A 9,132-nucleotide genomic window follows, 5' to 3' on the forward strand; every position below is an offset into this window, starting at 1 on the left:
CTACCCCTTAATGCCATGGCTCATGAAGCCGTACACAGGCAGCCTGGACAGTAGTCAGGAGCTGTTCAACTACAGGCTGAGCAAGTGCAGAATGGTGGTAGAATGTGCATTTGGATGTTTAAAGGCGCACTGGCGCAGTTTACTGACTCGCTTAGACCTCAGCGAAACCAATATTCCCACTGTTATTACTGCTTGCTGTGTGCGCCACAATATCTGTGAGAGTAAGGGGGAGACGTTTATGGCAGGGTGGGAGGTTGAGGCAAATCGCCTGGCTGCTGGTTACGCGCAGCCAGACATCAGGGTGGTTAGAAGAGCACAGGAGGGCGCGGTACGCATCAGAGAAGCTTTGAAAACCAGTTTCATGACTGGCCAGGCTACGGTGTGAAAGTTCTGTTTGTTTCTCCTTGATGAAACCTCCCGCCCCTTGGTTCACTCTACTTCTCTGCAAGCTAATCACCCTTCCCTCCTCCCTTTAATCATTGCTTGCAGAGGCAATAAAGTCATTGTTGCTTCACATTCATGCATTCTTTATTCATTCATCACACAAATAGGGGGATGACTACCAAGGTAGCCCAGGAGGGGTGGTGGAGGAGGGAAGGGACACACAGCACTTTAAAAGTTTACAACTTTAAAATTTATTGAATGCAGCCTTCTGTTTTTTGGGCAATCCTCTGTGGTGGAGTGGCTGGTTGGCCGGAGGCCCCCCACCGCGTTCTTGGGCGTCTGGGTGTGGAGGCTATGGAACTTGGGGAGGAGGGCGGTTGGTTACACAGGGGCTGTAGTGGCAGTCTGTGCTCCAGCTGCCTTTGCTGCAGCTCAACCATACACTGGAGCATACTGGTTTGGTCCTCCAGCAGCCTCAGCATTGAATCCTGCCTCCTCTCATCACGCTGCCGCCACATTTGAGCTTCAGCCCTGTCTTCAGCCCGCCACTTACTCCTCCCGGTCATTTTGTGCTTTCCTGCACTCTGACATTATTTGCCTCCATGCATTCATCTGTGCTCTGTCAGTGTGGGAGGACAGCATGAGCTCAGAGAACATTTCATCACGAGTGCACTTTTTTTCTTTCTAATCTTCACTAGCCTCTGGGAAGGAGAAGATCCTGTGATCATTGAAACACATGCAGCTGGTGGAGAAAAAAAAAGGGACAGCGGTATTTAAAAAGATTTGTTTTTTATACATTTTATAAAACAGTGGCTACACTCTTTCAGGGTAAACCTTGCTGTTAACATTACATACATAGCACATGTGCTTTCGTTACAAGGTCACATTTTGCCTCCCCCTACCGCATGGCTACCCCCTCAACCCTCCCCCCTCCCCGTGGCTAACAGCGGGGAACATTTCTGTTCAGCCACAGGTAAGCAGCCCAGCAGGAACGGGCTCCTCTGAGTGTCCCCTGAAGAAAAGCACGCTATTTCAACCAGGTGACTATGAATGATATCTCACTCTCCTGAGGATAACACAGAGAGATAAAGAACGGATGTTGTTTGAACGCCAGCAAACATACACTGCAATGCTTTGTTGTACAATGATTCCTGAGTACGTGCTACTGGCCTGGAGTGGTAAAGTGTCCTACCATGGAGGACACAATAAGGCCGCCCTCCCCAGAAACCTTTTGCAAAGGCTTTGGGAGTACATCCAGGAGAGCCGCGAATGCCAGGGCAAAGTAATCCTTTCACATGCTTGCTTTTAAACCATGTATAGTATTTTAAAAAGGTACACTCACCGGAGGTCCCTTCTCCGCCTGCCGGGTCCAGGAAGCAGCCTTGGGTGGGTTCGGGGGGTACTGGCTCCAGGTCCAGGGTGAGAAACAGTTCCTGGCTGTCGGGAAAACCGGTTTCTCTGCTTGCTTGCTGTGAGCTATCTTCTTCGTCCCCAAAACCTGCTTCCGTGTTGCCTCCATCTCCATTGAGGGAGTCAAACAACACGGCTGGGGTAGTGGTGGCTGAACCCCCTAAAATGGCATGCAGCTCATCATAGAAGCGGCATGTTTGGGGCTCTGACCCGGAGCGGCTGTTTGCCTCTCTGGTTTTCTGGTAGGCTTGCCTCAGCTCCTTAAGTTTCACGCGGCACTGCTTCGGGTCCCTGTTATGGCCTCTGTCCTTCATGCCCTGGGAGATTTTGACAAAGGTTTTGGCATTTCAAAAACTGGAACGGAGTTCTGATAGCACGGATTCCTCTCCCATACAGCGATCAGATCCCGTACCTCCCGTTCAGTCCATGCTGGAGCTCTTTTGCGATTCTGGGACTCCATCATGGTCACCTCTGCTGATGAGCTCTGCATGGTCACCTGCAGCTTGCCATGCTGGCCAAACAGGAAATTAGATTAAAAAGTTTGCGGTTCTTTTCCTGTCTACCTGGCCAGTGCATCTGAGTTGAGAGTGCTGTCCAGAGCGGTCACAATGGAGCACTCTGGGATAGCTCCCGGAGGCCAATACCGTCGAATTGTGTCCACAGTACCCCAAATTCGACCCGGCAAGGCCGATTTAAGCGCTAATCCACTTGTCAGGGGTGGAGTAAGGAAATCGATTTTAAGAGCCCTTTAAGTCGAAATAAAGGGCTTCATCGTGTGGACGGGTGCATCGATTTAATGCTGGTAAATTCGACCTAAAGTCCTAGTGTAGACCAGGGCCAAGTGTTGCAGGATCAAGCCCTTTGTACTGTAATTCAGCTACTGGGCAGCTGCTAGCAATCATCCAGTCGACTACAAAGAACAAAGTGGAAGGGAAAATTTTAAGTGAATAACTTTGAAAAACTTTGACCAACTGCTAACCTATTTTCCACATTCAACATAAAATTACCACAACATCCACAACTCTGCTACTCATCTGATCAAGATTCATTACTATAATGAGATGAATCTTTCCACATCTAATCACTGCACTTGTAACATATGTGACAGTGCATAGCCAGAGTGGGGTTTCTCCCCAGCAATCACAACAGACCATTTTTTAACCACAATTTATATGTGGCTACCTCAAAACTACACATTCTACCAAAACTTATCATCAAAAAACAGCTGTTCTTTTTCATTCCCTTCAATATACTGATTTTGTGGCCACTGCGCCTTCCATTCAAGAGAGACTATAGTACAGAGATTAGTTTTTGTTTAATTTGCTATGTAAATCTGACTGCTTGCTATACAAGAGCCTGATCCTGAAATTAAGAAAAAAATTAGGGGGTTTACTAAAGTGTACTAGTATTCCTCAAGCTAAAATACCATTCAGAACACCTAAATGCAGGCACACAAATACAGATGTTTGTCCTCTTTATTCTGAAGAATAAAATATTGACGGTGATTCCATAGGATTTTTACAGCCCCAGGAACATGCCAAAAGATGGTTAGCTAAAGTTTTGTGCAACAGGACTGTACTGAAATCCTTGTTTGCTGGTTATATTATCTTTCCCAACCCTAACATCAGCATTTAGTTGATGTTGTCAATTTCAAATAGGACATTGGCTAACACCTACCTATTAACATTAGGAACTATAAATATCACAGAAACCTAAATATTTAGAGAGAGAACTGATCCTCCAATGCCTACAGCTCAGAAGTAACTACAATTACTCCTGGGGGGAGGGGCAGAACTGCGGGTGCAGGGGAAGTAACTTTTAATCGTTATAAAAAGAACAGGAGTACTTGTGGTACCTTAGAGACTAACAAATTTATTTGAGCATCAGCTTTCGTGGGCTACAGCCCACTTCATCGGATGAATAGAATGGAACATACAGTAAGATATATATACACATATACATACACATACACACATGCAGATAAGTTGGAAGTTACCATACAAATGGTCAGGTTTCAGAGTAGCAGCCGTGTTAGTCTGTATTCGCAAAAAGAAAAGGAGGACTTGTGGCACCTTAGAGACTAACAAATTTCGTTTGAGCATAAGCTTTTACAGCTCACTTCATCGGATGCATTCAGTGGAAAATACAGTGGGGAGATTTATATACACAGAGAACATGAAACAATGGGTGTTACCATACACACTGTAACCAGAGTGATCACTTAAGGTGAGATATTACCAGCAGGAGAGTGGGGGTGGGGGGAACCTTTTGTAGTGATAATCAAGGTGGGCCATTTCCAGCAGTTGACAAGAACTTCTGAGGAACAGTGGGGGGTGGGCGGGTGAGAATAAACATGGGGAAATAGTTTTACTTTGTGTAATGACCCATCCACTCCCAGTCTCTATTCAAGCCTAAGTTAATTGTATCCCGTTTGCAAATTAATTCCAATTCAGCAGTCTCTTCTTGGAGTCTGTTTTTGAAGTTTTTTTGTTGAAGAATTGCAACTTTTAGGTCTGTAATCGAGTGACCAGAGAAATTAAAGTGTTCTCCAACTGGTTTTTGAATGTTACAATTCTTGATGTCTGCTTTGTGTCCATTTATTCTTTTACGTAAAGACTGTCCAGTTTGACCAATGTACATGGCAGAGGGGCATTGCTGGCACATGATGGCATATATCACATTTGTAGATGTGCAGGTGAACGAGCCTCTGATAGTGTGGCTGATGTGATTAGGCTCTATGATGGTGTCCCCTGAATAGATATGTGGACACAGTTGACAACGGGCTTTGTTGCAAGGATAGGTTCCTGGGTTAGTGGTTCTGTTGTGTGGTGTGTGGTTGCTGGTGAGTATTTGCTTCAGGTTGGGGGGCTGTCTGTAAGCAAGGACTGGCCTGTCTCCCAAGATCTGTGAGAGTGATGGGTCGTCTATTGCAAAATTGCCACCCTTAAATCTTTTACTGAGTGGCCAGAGAGGTTGAAAAGCTTCTAAAACAGAGACTCCAAGGAGAAACTGCTGACTTGAATTAATATGCAAACTAGATACCATTAACTTGGGTTTGAATAGAGACTGGGAGTGGCTGGATCATTACACATATTGAATCTATTTCCTTAAGTTAAGTATCCTCACACCTTCTTGTCAACTGTCTAAATGGGCCATCTTGATTATCACTACAAAAGTTTTTTTCTCCTGCTGATAATAGCTCATCTTAATTAATTAGCCTCCATGCAGTTTGTATGGTAACTTCCAATTTATCTGTATGTGTATATATCTATCTTACTATATGTTCCATTCTGTGCATCCGATGAAGTGGGCTTTACCCCATGAAAGCTTATGCTCTAATAAATTTGTTAATCTCTAAGGTGCTACAAGTCCTCCTGTTCTTTTTGCGGATACAGACTAACAGGGCTGCTACTCTGAAACCTGTTAATCTCTATGTCGACATAATGAGTTGTGGAGTATCTCAGCTTTGACTTTGACCCACACCACTCCCTCTCTAGCTGTAAGATGCCTAATTTCAGTACTCCACAGACAATAGCAAGCAGAGGATGTTTAGGGGTTAGGCACCTCCTGCAAAGAACAGTGCAGAATGTGGAGCAGTCACTACTATGCTGTGTAGCATGCTTGCATACCGGAAATGCCGTGCAAGCAGGCTTCCACGGGAGATATTCTGGGTCTTCCTCTGTGTGTCCCTGGCTAGACTGGAGGCCCCAGACAATCTCATTATCCTGAACATCCAACCTGATATTAAATATAATTTCCACATTAACAATTGTAGTGTGTTCTGCTAGTTAAGCATACATTTAAATTCAACAAGACCATATCCTCAGGCAAAACTCACACTAAAGTCAATGGGAGTTTTGAATGAGTAAAATCTCAGTAAGAATCTCAGAATTGTAAGAACTCTGTATATAATGCACATGACTAAAAGTGTCTTGGGAATATAATACTTCAAGTCACCAATGACATTTGAAAATTTCTTCTGCAGTATGGTACTTTACAATCAGCCTTCTTTGCAGGAACAAGCGGATACTGTACATAAACATATAAACAAATATTCTGTAGAAGCTAAAAGCTATATTTCACCTCTCCTTTGTTAACTCCTTTGTGAACATATGCCCACTGTGCTAGGTCAGTACACATGATAAACTCCGATGTAAGTACAGCAATACTAATTTTTCAGTGGATTTCAAGTCTCTAAACTTCTGTAGGAAAACAGGTTTCAGAGTAGCAGCCATATTTGTCTGTATCCGCAAAAAGAAAAGGAGGACTTGTGGCACCTCAGAGCTTATGCGGAAATAAATTTGTTAGTCTCTAAGGTGCCAAAAGTACTCCTTTTCTTTTTGCAAGAAAACATTCACTCCCACCCCCACTTGTGATTCATCAACTCATGACACCAATACACACAGAATCCTATAGACATTTGTCATATTTACTATTTTTTGTGATTATTACCTGACTTCTTAAAATAGACACCACAATTTAAAAATCACAGAAATTTAATTTTTCAAAAATAATACCACTATCAACTAAAGTCAGTGGCATGCACTAAATACAGGTTTGAAACTAAGCATTTTAGCCTACACACCTAGCAGCAACAGAAACTGATGAATTTTTGAAGCTCTGTTAAATAAATTTAAAATAAGCCAATTCTGACCAATTCCTGTTCTGAATTACTACTGTCCATTACATTCTGAACTTAGCTCTGTTCAGTTTACATACTCAATCCTTTTGCCAGTAACCTGCCACAATTCTCAAAATAAACATAAGATACTAAGGGTGAAATCTTAGCCCCATTGAAGTCAATTATATGAAGATTTCACCACAAGGTTCATTAAAAAAATAAGTTATATGGAAAATGCAACAATTAATTCATTCATATTTATCAGAACTCCTATCCAAAGCTTTTTCATTACAGCAGCCTAGAGTAGGGATGACAGACTATATGCATACCTGCAAAAGGTAACTTTTTAAAAAAAATTAGAAAATAAAGTAACACAAAAACTACTCAGTTCACTTGTTCTTGTGACAACAGCTTGGTATACTATTCTTCACAGATTTTAATTTTTCAGAAAGTAAAAACATTTCAGAATTTTGTTTTTTTTCATTTTTGTTATTTTTTTTAAAAAGTGTTATACTAGATCATTTAGCATATGTCCATTATTTTAATCTTTTTACTCCCCTTAAATTATCATAATCAAAGACAAAAAACTTGTAGACTTTTCCTGTATATATTCCCATGCAGCAGGGCTGATGAAATTATTAATAATGAATCAACGTAGCATCATCTGCAATTATTTTATTATGTACCACATTTACCTTGCCCACATAAAATAACCTCTAAATAAGCATTTGCTTCATAATTTACTGTCTAGACATAAACAGGTATAACTAGATCATAAATATCTCACAGCAAGACTGGATGCTTAGTCAAGTGTATGCCATAGCAGGCCTGTAATGTATCTGTGAAACATAACAATTAGTACATCTAAAATACTTAATCTACTAAACTGTCTCTTTATTTTTATTGAACTAGTTATGTTTAAATCTTTACTTGCACTGATTAGCAACCTTAAATATTTGCATGCAAGACTGAAATCCTGCAGCGCCTTGCAACTCACACAATCCTCTGCCACTAATTTCTGACTTCCTCAACCGAATCTCAATTTCCGTTTTCCTTCTCACCCCAAAGCACAGTTCTGCCCAAAGAGTTTTAATACCCCATCATTAACTCATTACATGTGTGCACAATCCCAAACTCATTATTACATTTTGCTCCATGCTCCACCATCATGCTGCCAAACATGGCTGCATCATGTCCTTCTTATGTGTTTGATGTGTATGTATTTTCCTTTTCACCTCTTAGGATTCCTTCCCTTGTCCTACATTTGCATGTGGGCACCAATAAAAAAAAATCACATTATTAAAAACTACCTTTCACTGTGTTTAATACTTCCACATTTTTATTTTAATCTTTCAACATAAGTCAAAATATGTTTTTCCTTCTCACTTTCCAGGATCACTTAAAAAACAATCAGGTAAACTATACAATCAAAATGCTCTGTTTTTATTTTTTGAAGTTTTTTCATATTTTCCCACACCAGAAATCTTTTGTAATCAAAAATATTGTCCCTCCACCAAGTATTGAACAAAAACAATAACAGCAAAAGAAAATTTTATCTGCTTTTCTTCCCTGCAGCTCCCTCTCCTGAAATTGGACCCCTTGTATATAAATTCATCTCAGAACCATTCCACCAATCCCTTACAAAAGAAAAAAAAATCCCAATCTCTGTTTTGAAAGTCAATTTCTCTCTGCTTTAGAATTCCATTTCTTTTTCTTTGTTTTTGTTTGATTTTTTTAAACACTAATCACTTTCTTCAACAGCAGGAAGAAAAATAAATTCTGGCAAATCTATTAGTTATTTCCCTGTATCTTTCTCACAAAATTTTTAGACATTGAAGACTTTTATAAAAATCTACTAAGGTTTTTTTAAATTGTAGTCTGTGCGTTAAAATAACCGTACCAATTAAACCTATCGTTACACTGCACTTGGGTTTCAGGGTTTCTTTCACTGCTGTACTGATCCCAAGTTTGCAAATAGGCTGCAGACCCTTACTGAGAAGCCGGCTGCTTCATAAAAGGTGCAAGTTTATCAAAATATTATTCGATCTTCTTCCACAGCAGCTGCACGGAGACGGCTCAAGTGGCTGTACGCCTCAGTGCAGAGCCACTGTGTATATCCTGGGCTCACAGACCGTTATGACAATAAATTACAACGGGGGGCTGGGCAGCAGCGCTGCATTTTGGATACTTTTCTTGCAAAATGTTGGAACTTTGTAAACATTTTCTCTGCAGGGTTAGCCTCTGCAGAGGGTTCACACCCACCCTCCTCTATATGGAAAGAATAATAACCCTCCCCCTGCTGCTCAGCCAGGCAGAAATCCCCCCCCCGCACACACACACACACACACACACCCACTCACACATTGCAACAGAATGTCTCTGCCCTCCACACTTACCCACAGCTCTGTCCCCCAGCTCATGGCTCCAACAGATCCGAAGAGGAGAGGGTGGGGGGGTGGCACTGGAGAGTGGGGGGATAATTAGCCCGTGGGGTCTTGCCCCTTCTTTTCCTCGCCTCCCCACAAAAAAAAAAAATCAACGCCCCCCCACACACACAAAAATTCCTTTGGCTGCACAAAATACCCCTCCCCCGCAACTCCTAAGTCTGGGTCTCTCTTCCCCCCTCCTCTGTTGTGGTCACTGCAGCTTCTGCTGCTGCCTCATTTCTCCCTCCACAGCAAAATGGCCAGGGAAGCCAGCAACAGCCACACCACACG

The 9,132-nt window shown here is 42.0% G+C and overlaps 1 long non-coding RNA gene across 1 annotated transcript; it reads right to left on the reverse strand.

Moving 5' to 3' along the window:
• Nucleotides 1–376: 376 nt before the first annotated feature.
• On the reverse strand, nucleotides 377–9,132 carry LOC140899054 (uncharacterized). The gene is made up of 3 exons (XR_012155208.2): nucleotides 8,812–9,132; nucleotides 1,727–2,704; nucleotides 377–1,126 (listed from the first exon to the last, which is right to left on the reverse strand). It is a non-coding gene; the product is annotated as an uncharacterized LOC140899054 (long non-coding RNA).

This window comes from Lepidochelys kempii, chromosome 16, assembly GCF_965140285.1.
Source record: "Lepidochelys kempii isolate rLepKem1 chromosome 16, rLepKem1.hap1, whole genome shotgun sequence".
Classification (NCBI taxonomy): domain Eukaryota; kingdom Metazoa; phylum Chordata; order Testudines; family Cheloniidae; genus Lepidochelys; species Lepidochelys kempii.